General features: G+C 31.4%; 1 protein-coding gene across 22 annotated transcripts in view; it reads left to right on the top strand.

Annotated features, from left to right (window-relative positions):
- Positions 1–3,170: 3,170 nt before the first annotated feature.
- Positions 3,171–14,202, top strand: part of LOC118192822 (uncharacterized) — a 52,018-nt gene continuing 40,986 nt past the window's right edge. For 5 of the 22 annotated variants that reach the window (XR_015042494.1, XR_015042500.1, XR_015042499.1 and 2 more), the window contains exon 1: positions 3,171–3,260. The gene's annotated coding sequence lies outside the window, so the exon portion shown is untranslated. Of the gene's footprint in view, positions 3,282–4,388; positions 4,513–11,443; positions 11,526–13,256; positions 13,277–14,202 lie in introns of those variants that run through there. The other 17 variants (XR_015042496.1, XM_085821652.1, XM_085821660.1 and 14 more) reach the window with 10 other exon arrangements.

Here is a 14,202-nt window from a genome sequence, read left to right as displayed (position 1 = left end):
CATTTTAAAGGTGCTAATGTGAACTAAAGAAAAGATTTCAATGGAAAAGTGTTTAGAGGTGCATTTTAACGGTCGACCGTAAACCATGGTTGTAGAGGCCGATGCTGGTGCGATTAGCCGCTTAAGCTATTCGCACCACCATTAACCACGCATGCGAATTGAATTGTCAGATCCGTAACGGATTCCACGTACGCGAACTGCCCGAATCTTTTTTTTTTTAAAGGCGGGTTACTACCTTGGCGTAGTTTATCATTTTTTAAGCGTTGGCGACTTTCAAAAGTTTAGAAAGGAAAATGGGTTCCTTTTCTTATAAAAAGAAGAAACATTTCTTTTTATTAAAGTATATATATAAAAAAGAGTAGATTTTTATGTTCGTAATGTTTATCGTTTTTCTGAACGGTTGGAATAGTTTAAATGACTGATTAGTGGGGGGGGGGATTTTGTTTACATTTTTTGTACTTCTTCATTTGTACAATTCATTCTTCTTTGAAAATTTTCGTCCAAGAAAAGATAATAAAAATTAGACAGAGGATTTTTGTGTAGAAAATTTAGACATAAAATGATTTAAAAGCGATTAAATCAAGTATTAAATGAATCATATAATACTGGTTATTGACAGTTCTGTATACCTGCTTATTTTTTTTATGGAAGTACTTGGCATTTTCAGGACACAAAAAATATTTCAAAGAACTTTGAAATATTAGTACAAACACATTAATAAATTAAATTGAAATAAATAATGAGATGTAATTTAAAAGACAAATAATTTAATGTAATAGTTTTAGATTTAAAAATTTGCACACACAAATGATTTATCAGATTTTATAAGGTTTTATTTCATAAATAACTTTGATTTTGAATATGGCATTTTAACCTATAAACATGAGTGGATACTGAAAAAGTGATGAATATATAAGAATATTTTAATTTTCACTAAGTTTTCTTATTGAATAATAATTCTGACAGTCCAATGCTATAAGACTAGGGTCTAAGTTTGCATAAAAATTTCTCTGTTAAATAAAAGAATTCCATCATTAAATCCCTATTTTATCTAATCATTTCCTGAACATTATCCTGTATATAAATTGACTTCGTCTTTGTAACCGATAATTATTACTTGCAAATTATTCTCTTGCTGGTGAACAATTGACAACCCTTTCTATTGCTGAGTTAGGGTTAACAATCTTTGCTCTCGCTACCGCCTACCTTACGGAAATCGGCGTAAAATGCTGGTACCTGGGCTGATTGTGCGCATGCGCGAACGTAGGTGGTGTGAATAGCCTGTTAGCTATTCGCACCGTCGGTGCGATTAGCCACTGCGGGTTGTAGACGAGGGTTGAGCAAGACGAGCGAAGGGTTCGGACGTATTTTGGTGTTACTCAATTTGTAATTTTTTAACGTTCTTGTTCGGAAAGTTCGGAGTTTTGTATTTATTTATTTAATTATTTTAACAATGCTTACGAGCATTATTGCTCTTCGTCAGTTGTAGAAGAAAATAATCTTTTAATGTCTTGTTTCTTTCAAAAATTAAAATTAATCCTTTGTAGATATAACCTGAAATCTCATCGTCAAGGTAGGATGTTTTTCCTTTCTTCATTTATATTAGCTTTTACTGCTCATTATTTGTGCTTTGAATATAGTTTGTTTTTGCATAACGTTTGCTTTTACACCATCCGAATGTTTATATTCCGATTTGCCCCCTTCGTCTTAAATGGAGAGAAGAGCTTCTTCTCTCCATTTAAGACGAAGGGGCTCCATTTAAGCTCTTCTTTCTTCATAGAGACCGTAGTTCCTTGACCTCAGCATTTGCTGCAAGAAAGGAAAAGAGAGAATTTTTGCTCCTTGAAATTAGGAGTAAGTACGAAGTGGAGCAATTCTTTCTTTTACTTATTAACTTATTTCTTGTATAAAAATTTCAGTATTTATATTTAAAAATATTATTTCCTTCGCAGGGAAAATTGTTTGCTCCGTAAAAATTTGTGCCTTTTCTAAAGCTTATTTGTGATTAGTTGCCAGGCTGTTTTTTTTTTTTTTTTTTTTTTTTTTTTTTTTCTGTGTGATTGTTGAAATCTTACGTGGAATTGTTTAATACGATTTTCCTCGATCACATCATGAAAATTAAATTTCTTTAGTGTTATTCCTAGGAATCGTAATGGCTTTAAAGATTTCGCTTTTTAGGATTATGTGATTGTTTCGTAGCTTTTCGTGATTTACTCCAAACATTTAATACTTTTATCTGAAGCTTCACGGAGCGTTCTAGCCTATTGCTATTTACTTTAAACGAATCTCAGTTTGGATATCTCCATTCTATTTGTTTTGGGGGGGGCTGATATGTCTCAAACCGTGTATGCGTATGTTTGTTTGATGTTGTGTTCTAAAAAGTTTATGAAAATATGCTTTTCTCTGATGTTGTGTTTCTTTGATGTTGTTATGTCCCATGATAGAAGCAAGCATTTCATCTTTTATTTCACGTTTGGACCCCCCGCTTTTATTTTTTAAACTTTTATTATTATTATTTTACTTTCCTGTCTTAGCTTAAAGTCAGCTTCCTAAGCAGGTTTTAGTTTGTTATCAAGCTGGACCCCACTTTCCCCCCCTTCCTTTAGGTTTGCTGGCACTTTTAACTCAACTTTCAAAGAACCACATTCCTGATTATAGGTTCTTTAACTTCGTGTTTCTCTCTGATGAAAAACAAATGTTCAGGAGTGCTCAATTACTGGAACGAAGCATTCCCCATACATATATATATATATATATATATTTAAATTTAGATAAGGCTAGTTTTTTAGCCCACTACATACTTACAACAGAACATTAGGGACTTCATGATAAGTTATAGATCACATGGACTTCTCCAATATTCGACACATCGTTCATTGCATGTTAGGACACACTCATGCTTAGGTTTCTTCACGCTTCTCTGTCATCTTCTCTATTTTAATTGAGCCCATAATTATCATTATTTTTCTTTAGTGTGCCTTTTTTTAACTCTTTTGTGGGCCTTTTTTTAACTCTTTTCTTATCTGGCTTTAACAATTTCGTATCAAAGGCTACGAAATTATTTTCCTCTTAAACAAAATTGCCTTTTCTTCGTACCCAAGGAGAATAGAAGGATTCTATTCTAACCTCCTTGTTCGTACCTAAGCTTGATATTTCACCCTGCGGACAGAAAGATTTAGCAGATGCAAAACAAGACATCTATCTGTTTGTGGTTGTAGACATATTCTTCCGTTAGATATTTAAGTGCAATTCATCAATTGGTAATCAATTAGTATAAGTTAGTAGGTGTAGTTCATCAATTTATTGTTTTAATAAATAAATGGAATGATCATTTTAGTCGTAATAATAATACAGATTATTCTTGATTATTCCAGCTAATAGAATAATCTTGTTTTTTGATACCTTAGTCTCATTACTTGGCAAAATGTAATGAAATTTTTTAATGTAACATAACCGGTTTCTAAATTGTTATTTAACTAACTTACAAGTAACATTTTTGGAGATAATTATGAGTACCTATGAAATAAAAAATTCTTATTCATTTACCTTTCGCGTAAAGCTGTACTTAAAATGGAGTTTGAAGATATTGTTGAATGATTGCTGTTGTGATATTTTTCCTCTTTTTGAGCTGTGATACTTTTAACGAATTTCGGTACTTATATCATCTTTCTGAATGCTGGTGCAAACTGAAAATTTTTAATGCTGGCTAGGATAGCAACTGTATAGAATGTGCTCTTAAAAGAATGCAATTGCATATTATTTCAACAGTCAAAATGAATGATAATTTTATCATTGATTTGTGATAACATTGTAATTTGTTTTGGAGAGAGTGCAGAATCGCCCACTGCTTGGAACGGTTTTAAGAATTGCACATACTTGGTATCCATGTACACATTGACCTACTCTCACTTAAAAAAAAAAAATCCGATAATTAAAAGCGTCAAAGAAAATTGACACAAATCCAATTCTTCTTACTTTTGTAAAAAGCACCAACAAATAAGTGGGAAATTCTGCACGTTAGCCATTTTTTTTTCTTATATTGTTTCAGGAAAGCACTATATAATGGTTATTTACATATTGTGTTTTAGTAATATACTTCCCTGTTATTTGAAATAATACAGCAGCATCTTTCTTTTGTGATAGGTGATTTAAATTATTTTCTAATCAAACAATAAAAAATTATGATCTGTTGAATTACATGATTAAACATAAAGAGTCGCTGAGAATCCTTGGTGCAATATTATTAAATCTGCAATTGTTGGGACAAAATATTCAAGTGGTCACACCAGTGTGTCTGTGAATGACATAATGCTGAAGTATTTAAATTGTTTTCAATAGCAGCTCCTTCAGATTAAGAATATTGCTATTAAACATTAACTTCTTTACAGCTTTGAATTCAAGCACTTGTAAAAACTGGAAGCAAGAGGACACAGGAGCCTAATAAATGTAAAAATTGCCAAAAATAGCAATAACAATACGAAGTTGGGAATTTCACTAAAGCGCTATTTGTAGGTAGCAAACATTCTTCTCACATTCCTCTTGCTTTCTTTCATTGCTGTTTACAGTTTGCACTTAATATCACACTCATTATTGTCTTTACCCATGCAATTTATTCTTCACTTATTTGTCATTGTTTTCTTCGATTTCCACACTCTCTTAATAGCTTATCTTCCACACTATCTTAAAATCTAGCACGTCACGTATTTGAATACTTCTTTTAGGATGAAATTAAATCAGCCGAGATCCGTTCAGAGAAATTTTAAATACAGTTGTTTCCCAATAGGGTAATGTTCTTTACTTAGTTTTGGGAAAAAAATTGCTCTTTACAGGGCCCTACAAATTCAATAAAAAGGAAATGAAGTATTGTTTTAAGTTGATAAGCATATTTTTGTGCAATAATAAAATTAATTTGAAATTGATTTCAATAACTAATGTTTTTTTATGCTAATTTTACTCACATATGGTTAATATCATGTTTTCTTTTGATAACTTTATATGTACTAAATATTATAATAATATATTTAACCAGCTAATTTTGATTTACACATACTCCCTGAACTTAAATTTAGATGCACTAAATGTGCTTGACAAGATGACATAAATAAAATTAATTATGTGTGCTCATTATACTTTTCTTCCTAGTTTTAATTCTTATACACTAATTAACATATTTAAGCAGCTAAATTTGATTTTACATTTAATATCATGCTTTTTGTGCTAACTTTATACTTATTATCATGTTTAACCAGTTAATATTTATTTACATATGCATAATATCATGAATTTTTTTTTCCTTAAACATAAATTTAACTTTTGTATGCTTAATATCATGTTATTTTTCTGAATTTTAATTCTTATGTTAAATATGATGCTTAATAAGCTATATTTGACTTATATATGCTTCATGTCAGGTATTTTCTACTGATTTTATGCTTAATATAATGTTTGAAAACATTGTCTGTTAACCTTTAGCAAGCTCAGTGAGTAAAAAATGCATTGTTGCCAACCGATTCTTGGTGGTATCCGCAACAGGTTCTATTTTATTTAATACAATTTTTTGGCGGCAATTCTTAAAAAATAAATAAATATATAAAAACATACCGGAAATTCATTTTCCCAGTTTTTTTCTGTTGGTGGAAGATTGATAATAGTAAGCATAATGAGTATTTTACAATGAAAAACCTCTATATTGACACACTTTTATAACAAAAAATGGCTAATCTTCCATAAGCACAGTAAGTTGGCATCAAACTATTTTGGCCTTCAAAATTTGGCTAATTTTTTTTAGTGGCAATGAGAGCACTAAGATGTGAGTTTTTAAGCGTAAACAGAATAGTAACTTTTAAGTTTTGCAGTAGTAAAATGCCGTTATTTTATGTAAACAGAATAGTAAAATGAGATGATAAATTATTAGATGAATAAGTTCATCAGCTTTGCAAGTAAAAACATAGTCCTATCTATGTAATTCATAATAAAATAGTATAATGAATAATAAATTGTATAACACTTTCCTTGGACTCCAAAATTGTCAACCAAGTAAATATACAGTCAGAAGTCGTTAATCCGGACTCATCAGGACTTCGGCGATTCCGGATTATCAATTTTTTCGGATTATAGATCATCAGTTTAAATCTAGTAAGATGGCATGCAGAAATTATAAAATTAAAAATATCAAACCGTAATTTATGAAATAAAGAACAATTATGATCTAAAGGGTATCAAAATTTACAAAAAAAAAAAAAAAAAAACCCTTAATATTTCTTTGTTTACTTTATTAAACATTTCTTTCAATGTAAGTTGTTTAAGTTGCTTCGTTTTATGTGATAATACTTTCTCTTTAATTCTATAAACAGACATAATTTCTTGTTCAGTTACAAAGTTCCGCTGTTCAAGTCCTATAATTGCTGTGTCGAGAATACCGACTAATTTGTTAGTCGAAATTTTTTCGTTTTCAATAACCTCTGTGTCACTTTCTTTACTATCGGAAGCGAATTATAATGACGAGGAATTTGATTTGAATCATATAAGAGACAGAGTACATCGAGATGAAATACTACATTTAGTAAGAAATTATAAGCCAAATAAAATGAAAATATCTGCCCTGAAGATAAGGATAGTGCTGACAGATCAATTTCCAATTCATTGCGTGCCACGTCGTTCCACTTATGCTTCGTTCCATTATGCTTTTTTTTAAAAAAATTCAAAATTTATTGATTAACTTTAAAAAGATTTTAGGTGCTTTTCCGTTTCATTGGCGCAAATCTCGCCAAGCAGACTTTATTGGCGACAACACACAGTATACACATAAAAAATGTTAACAAATGTTAGTTCAAAGAAATTTTTATTTTGAAGGCATAAACATTTTAATATTGTTTAAAATTTCATAAAAAGCCAATAAATAAAGACAGTAAATTTGTAAAAAGACTTTAATTTAAGAATTTGCTATGCTTTCATCGTACAGCATCTTGATTTGTCATTTCATATCACGTGATCTCATCTCATGTAAACTATGCTACAAAAATCTAATTATCTCAGGAATTATCTACATTAATTTAAAGTTAAATCTTAATTTGGAATACAAGTTTAAGTGCAAAAATTATTTCAATTTGTACGAATAGCTTGCTCAGAAATCATGTAAAAACGAAGTGATTTACTTCGGTAGTGCATTCTCGATTTAACTCTAGACTGCTTTTTGTATTATATTTTTGCCTTTGTGTGAGCAGTGTGATTGCATCCTAATTGACTTGATTACCGTGAATGGCCTTAGCCCATAAAACTGAACTATCTGGTAAAAATTCTATGTACTTGTGTGCCAATATTGAAAGAAACAATCAATCTGATAAGAAATGGCTCCTACTTGTTTTGAAAATGAAGCATAAAAGGTTACTAGCAAGGATATTCCGTTTGGCATCGGTTGTACAGTCAAAAGTCGTTAATCCGGACTTGTCGGGACTTCGGCGATTCCGGATTATCGATTTTTCCGGATTATAGATCATCAGTTTAAATCTGGTAAAATGGCATGAAGAAATTATAAAATTAAAAATATGAAACCGTAATTTATGAAATAAAGAACAATTATGATCTAAAGTGTATCAAAATTTACAAAAAAAAAAAAAAAAAAAAAAAAAAAAAACTTAATATTTATTTGTTTACTTTATTAAACATTTCTTTCAATGTAAGTTGTTTAAGTTGCTTTGTTTTTTATGTGATAATACATTCTCTTTAATTCTATAAACAGACATAATTTCTTGTTCAGTTACAAAGTTCCGCTGTTCAAGTCCTATAATTGCTGTGTCGAGAATACCGACTAATTTGTCAATCGAAATTTTTTTGTTTTCAATTACCTCTGTGTCACTTTCTTCACTATCGGAAGCGAATTATAATGACGAGGAATTTGATTTAAATCATATCAAAGACGGTGTACATCGAGATGAAATACTACATTTAGTAAGCAATTATAAGCCAAATAAAATAAAAACATCTGCCCTGAAGATAAGGATAGTGCTGACAGATCAACTTCCAATTCATTGCGCGCCCGCCGCGGCTTTAAAGATGAACAAAGTTTAGATAAACAAACGTTAAAGTTTAGATAAACAAACGATATGCCTTTATCCATTTTTTGCAGCAATTCCAATTTTTGTTTAATGGACTCCGAAACATACTTTCGCTTTGTAGATCCGTTACATATTAGTAAATATAAATCGGAAATTCTATTTGACATAATCGAAAGTTCAAGCTTACTTTTATAAAATTGCTCTAACAGTCTGCAAAAAATAATAAGCCGGATCCAATTCGAAGATTAAGGAACAACGCAATCTGCAACATTAACTGAAATAGATAATTAGAGCTTAGCTTATACAGTCCGTTATACATTAAACGCGCATTCATAAACGTATTTTGCGCACGCGCACACACAAATTCGCAGCCATAAAGGTCTTACGCGCATGCGTCAAGAAGACGCATGCGCAGAAAGTTTATAGCTTTGAGATCTGGATTAAGGATCATTCCGGATTATTCGTGTCCGAATTAACGACTTTTGACTGTATCATTTTTGGTGATTTAAGCGCTTGCACCTGCAGAATGGAAAAGTACCAGATTTTATTATGGATCATTATTTATATAAATTAGATCTCAAGTTAGAATTTCTTTTTACATGCTTGATATTTTCTATGAATTAGAAGGAAAAGAAAAAAAAATTGGCAGATATGAAACTGATTTTGAGGTTGACTCAAACTGTTGTTTATTGATTAAAAAGAGCTTTGGAGGAATTTACTGTGGTTAGCAATTTACATTTGAAATGATTAAATTTAGCATATGATTCTTCAATGATATGCTTTGATTTTATATGTATTGATGATATCTTCTGATATATATTTTTAGTATGTTAAAAACGTCCTTAACAGATTCTCTCAGAAATTTTTGAATTTGAATACAATCAAAAGTCTTTAATCCGGACGTCCATAATCTGGAATGATCTATAATCCGGACCTCAAAGCTACAAATTTTCGGAACATGCTTCTATGCATAATGCGTTAATGCATGCGCATATTCGTCTGCGCATGCACATATGCATCTACCCATGCACATAATACGTTTACGCATGCACATTTAATGTATAACGGACGGTATAAGCTATGCTAAAATTATCTAATTATCTATTTCAGTTAATGTTGCAAATTGTGTTGTTCCTTAATCTTTGATTTGGATCTGGATTATTGTTTTTTGCAGACTGTTATATCAATTTTATAAAAGTAAGCTTGAACTTTCGATTATATCAAAAAGAATTTCTGATTCTGGAGCTACCAAAGGATCTACAAAGCGAAAGCATGTTCCGATGTCCATCAAACAAAAAGTGGAATTGCTGCAAAAAATGGATAAAGGCATATCCTTTGTTTCTCTAACCATTCCGAAATCTGTTTATCAATTTCACGCTGTTCTGCGCCGGGGGGGGGGGACGTCGCGGCGCGCAATGAACTGGAAGTTGATCTATCAGCACTATCCTTATCTTCAGGGCAGATGTTTTTATTTTATTTGGCTTATAATGTAGTATTTCATCTCGATGTACTCCGTCTTTGATATGATTTAAATCAAATTCCTCGTCATTATAAATATCACAAATACAAATCAAATAGTTTTCTGGTTGCAATTTTCTAATTTCGATTTTTGTTTAATGTGTGCTTTACGCATGCACGCATTGAAAGAAATGTTTAATAAAGTAAACAAATAAAATATAAAGCTCTTTTTTTGTAAATTTTGATACCCTTTGGATCATAATTGCTCTTTATTTCATAAATTACGGATTCATATTTTTAATTTTATAATTTCTGCATGCCATCTTAACAGATTTAAACTGATGATCTATAATCCGGAAAAACCGATAATCGAGAATCGCCGAAGTCCCGATGAGTCCGGATCAAAGACTTTTGAATGTATTATGTTATTGGGGATGCACAACCTTTTTAGCAGAAGGGCCACTCACAGAAACGACTTGGTTGCCAAAGGCCAGAAGCGTATGCAAAAAAAAAAGGGGGAAGGTCAATACAATAAGTTGCATAATTTGCAATTCAGACATGTGCCATATCAAATTTAAACTGATTGGGAGACCATTACATATGTATGTGAGCAAGGAGGGCAAACTATAAAGTCGCCAATAATGTACAACTGATGCCGAATGGAATATCTTCGCTGGTAACCTTTTACGCTTCATTTTCAAAACAAGTCGCAGCTATTTCTTATCAGATTGATTGTTTCTTTCAATACTGGCTTACAATTGCATAGAATTTTTCCTAGATAGTTCAGTTTTAATGCCAAGGCCATTCGTGGTAATTAAGTCAATTAGGATGCAATCACACTGCTCACCTGAAGGCGAAAATATAGAAAAAGCAAAGTCAAGGGTTAACTTCATCAATTCGGTATTCATTCGTTTTGAGGACCGTAAAAAAATTGCAGCGAAAATATATGCGCAAAAGCGCCAAATTTAGCAAACGTGCCCATTTAACAGCGCGCCAAATCTAGCATACGCGCTGATTTCAGATTGCGTAAGTTTATATTGTTCCTTATTTCTTAAGATGCCATTGAAATACTAGTTTAATTTTTAAATCTGTTTTTGATTTTAAATCCCTTTTTTGATACCCTATGGATTTAACAATTGACGCATTTTTAAGAATTCCACATACTCGGTATCCATGTACAAAGCGACCTATTTTTACTTTAAAAAAATATCCCAGAATTGCACAAAAGTGGCACTGTGCACATCCTTAACATTATCTATGTACACATTGGCCTGTTTTCACTTAAAAAGTTAAAAAAATTGACAAAAATCCAATTGTTTTTACCCTTGTAAAAAGCGGCAAACAAATAAGTGGGCGATTCTGCACTTTACCGAGAATTTTTTCAAAGAAAAAGCGTCATTCATTATAGAAAATTATGTTTGAACAACCAATGAGAGCGATAACTCAGTAGCGAAATAGCGATGCAGACATTCATTCAGTTATGTTTAGCAATTTTTATATATGAATTATAATAATGATCTGAAATAGTTATTTACTCTTATGCTTCCATTCAGTCATGTTCAACCTTTTTGATATTATTTATAATAATAAAAAAAGTATTGTATGAAATTAACCTTTCATCTAAATTAAAACATCAATCTTAGATAGTTATTTACTATTATACTTCCTTTCTTGCATTAGGGTTGCCACAATAATTTTTGGCAGCACTGGCATCAACAATAGTTTGGCGATTTTTTACGGCCCTCAAAACCGAATAGTACCATCAATTCTAATGAGAATGCACTAGCGAAGTAAAGCATTGCAATTTTGCATACTTTCTGAGTAAGCTATTTGTACGAATTGAAATAATTCTTGCATTTAAACTTGTATTCCAAATTACGATTTAACTTGAAATTAATGTAGACAATTACTGAGAGAATTATATTTTTGTAGCGTAGTTTACGTGAGATGAATTCACTTGGGATCACGTGATATGAAACGGCGAATCAGGATGTTCTCTACCATGAAAGCATAGTAAATTCTTAAATTAATGTCTTTTTACAAATTTATTGTCTTTATTTATTGGCTTCTTACAATATTTTAAATGATATTAAAATGTTTATGCCTTCAAAATAAAAATTTCTTATAACTAACATTTGTTAAAATTTTTTATGTGTATACTGTGTGTTGTCACCAATAAAGTCTGCTTGGCGAGATTTACGCCTGCGAAACAGAAAAGTACCCCCTTTTCCCTTGTATGAGCCAAATGATGGGGCCAACACACCCAGATCAACTTAAAATAATAGTTACAGTTTATGTTTGTACGTGGTAATTTAATATATAAATATTTTAATAAAAATGGGCCAAAGTTAGCCATAGTTAAATACATTAGTGTGATGGTTGAGACTGATTTTTATCAACAATTTTTTATGTATTTTGTTGAAAGCTAGTTGTTGTACTATTCTTAAGACAAGTTGCAAGTTTTCATCTGTCAGTTTATTTCTTAATTTTAACTTATTTAGATTCACAAGAGAAATTGTTTGTTCGTATATATATGTTACTGTGAAAGACCGAAATTGGAGAATGTCAACATTCACCAAATACGTCGGTGAAAGATCAAATATTGCATTACATTCTTGTACATTCGGACTCTCACCAGTGTATGTCGACAGTCACAGATATGTTCTGGTGTAGGTCCAAAAGAGAGGTCATAAAGTATCATAATAGTTTAAATTGTTATCATAATAATAAATAAGATTTGAATCACATAATTTAGTAAGTTTTTTATTACTATTATTTTATTTTCTCATTTAGAACGTACTGTATAATTAAGTAAGTTTTTAACTTCTATTATTCTCCTTTCTCATTTTGAATGTACCGTGGATTTTAAGTTCTTATTTTAACTCTTAAGTGCGTTTTTTCGTGACTGAATTACAAAGAAGAAAATATAATATTCCTATATGTTGAACATTCACCATTAGTACATGGTGAATGTCGACATTTACCGGCGTAAGTCAGAAATAAGAGTATTTGGAAAATATTTCGGACATACACCAAGCGACTAGGTGATTTTTGACATTCACCGGTGAAAGTCGACATTTTCCGGATTTCGGTGTTTCACCGTAACATATATATAAGTACTACCAAACATAGTAGCACATCTGCTTGCATTATGTTTTAAGTGCAAAAATTGGGCAGGAGTTTTATAAAAGTCAAAATAAATCTCGGAATCTGGATTTGCATAAGACAGAACTTTGTAAATCAATTAAGTTCCATTTGAACATCTTCTGGAGCTTCTCTGACTACAACAGAAAATGGATCTTAGTAGTTTAAATTTAACGTTATGATGTAAGGTTTATCCTAAGTTTTTAACAATTATTTTAAGTTAAAGCTATTTTCCTGTTCACCCTAATTTCAACTTACAGTTTCCTGCCAGAATGTGTTTTTAGAATCACATTTAATGCAAATGAGTAAATATTAAAGTCAAAGTTCCACCGACTTAGAGAGAGCCTCAGAGTTTCTGACTAGCACACGTTTGCCTTTTAGCTACATTTGTCTAAGCCGTTACCAAGCTCTGCCGTATTACAGGCCCTTGATAGCTTCGCCAGCTAAATCGATATTTAGGGGCCAGCTACTTAGAATTTTGATAGCTTTGGCTATATCTCTTTAGCTAAGCATTAGTTAAGTCTTATTTCTTATTATTTTGATTTCAAGCTCCAGTGGAGGTTTTGCTGTATGCTCCAAGAAAGGGGTCAACTGTTCACTCATATTTTGAGTAATAAAAGGTAATTAACCCTTCTTGAGTTTACATCTCTTTTACCAAACTTAAGCAATTATTTGTTTAGCTGTTCACTAGGTTCTTGTGCATTTAGTTGTTTTAGATAAAAGGATAGAACCTCACAATGCCACTTAAAATCTTTAAATCGCTTTTCAAATGAAATTTCATCATTATTTGATCTGAATAATCTAATTGTTTATGAGGAAAATTTTCATTCTCTTCAGGTAAGGAAAATTGACAAAATTTTAACAGCATAGCTGCTTTGACAACAGCTGGAGTTTTAATTTAAAAGCAGATACTGCATTGGCCAGTTGACTGATGAATTGGTTGTTTCCCATCAATTTTTTGTTTAAGTCATTCAGATGGGCTGTCACATCAACTAAAAATGCGAAGTCACAACTGAAAGATGGTTCCTTTAACATACTAATTTGCTTGCCTTTTTCTTGAGGGAATGGTATTATTTCATCAATTAAATCAGCAAACCGTTTCAAAGCCTCTGAGTAGCTCAACCTCCGTATTTCAGAGTAATATATGAGATCACTATGTGGTGCGTCAGTATTTCCTAAAATTGCCAGAGGTTTAAACAATATGAGCAAATAAAATTGCTTGTATTATAAAATAAATTGCTTGTATTGCCTTCATTAGGCGATCAAATCCTAGTTCTTTCACACACAGCTGTTCTTGGTGTATGATACAGTGATACCCAAGCAAATCTTTGCCTCAATCATCCAAGTGGTTTCTCAGTAGACTTACCATGCAATTCTAAATTTCAGCCATGATTGCACATAATTTTGATTTGTTAATATCAAAATTATGTATCAAAATTATGTGCATAACACAAATTCAAAATGGAGGATAAAATATCAACTCCAGTTGTTTGCCCCTCCATTGAATTCATTCCAACAAGTTGTTCAGTTACTTCAAAATTTTCAA

Source organism: Stegodyphus dumicola, chromosome 8, assembly GCF_044657685.1.
Source record: "Stegodyphus dumicola isolate Sdum_Otavi_A_Nest chromosome 8, ASM4465768v1".
NCBI classification, from domain to species: domain Eukaryota; kingdom Metazoa; phylum Arthropoda; class Arachnida; order Araneae; family Eresidae; genus Stegodyphus; species Stegodyphus dumicola.
This window is presented reverse-complemented; position numbering and strand designations above follow the sequence as displayed.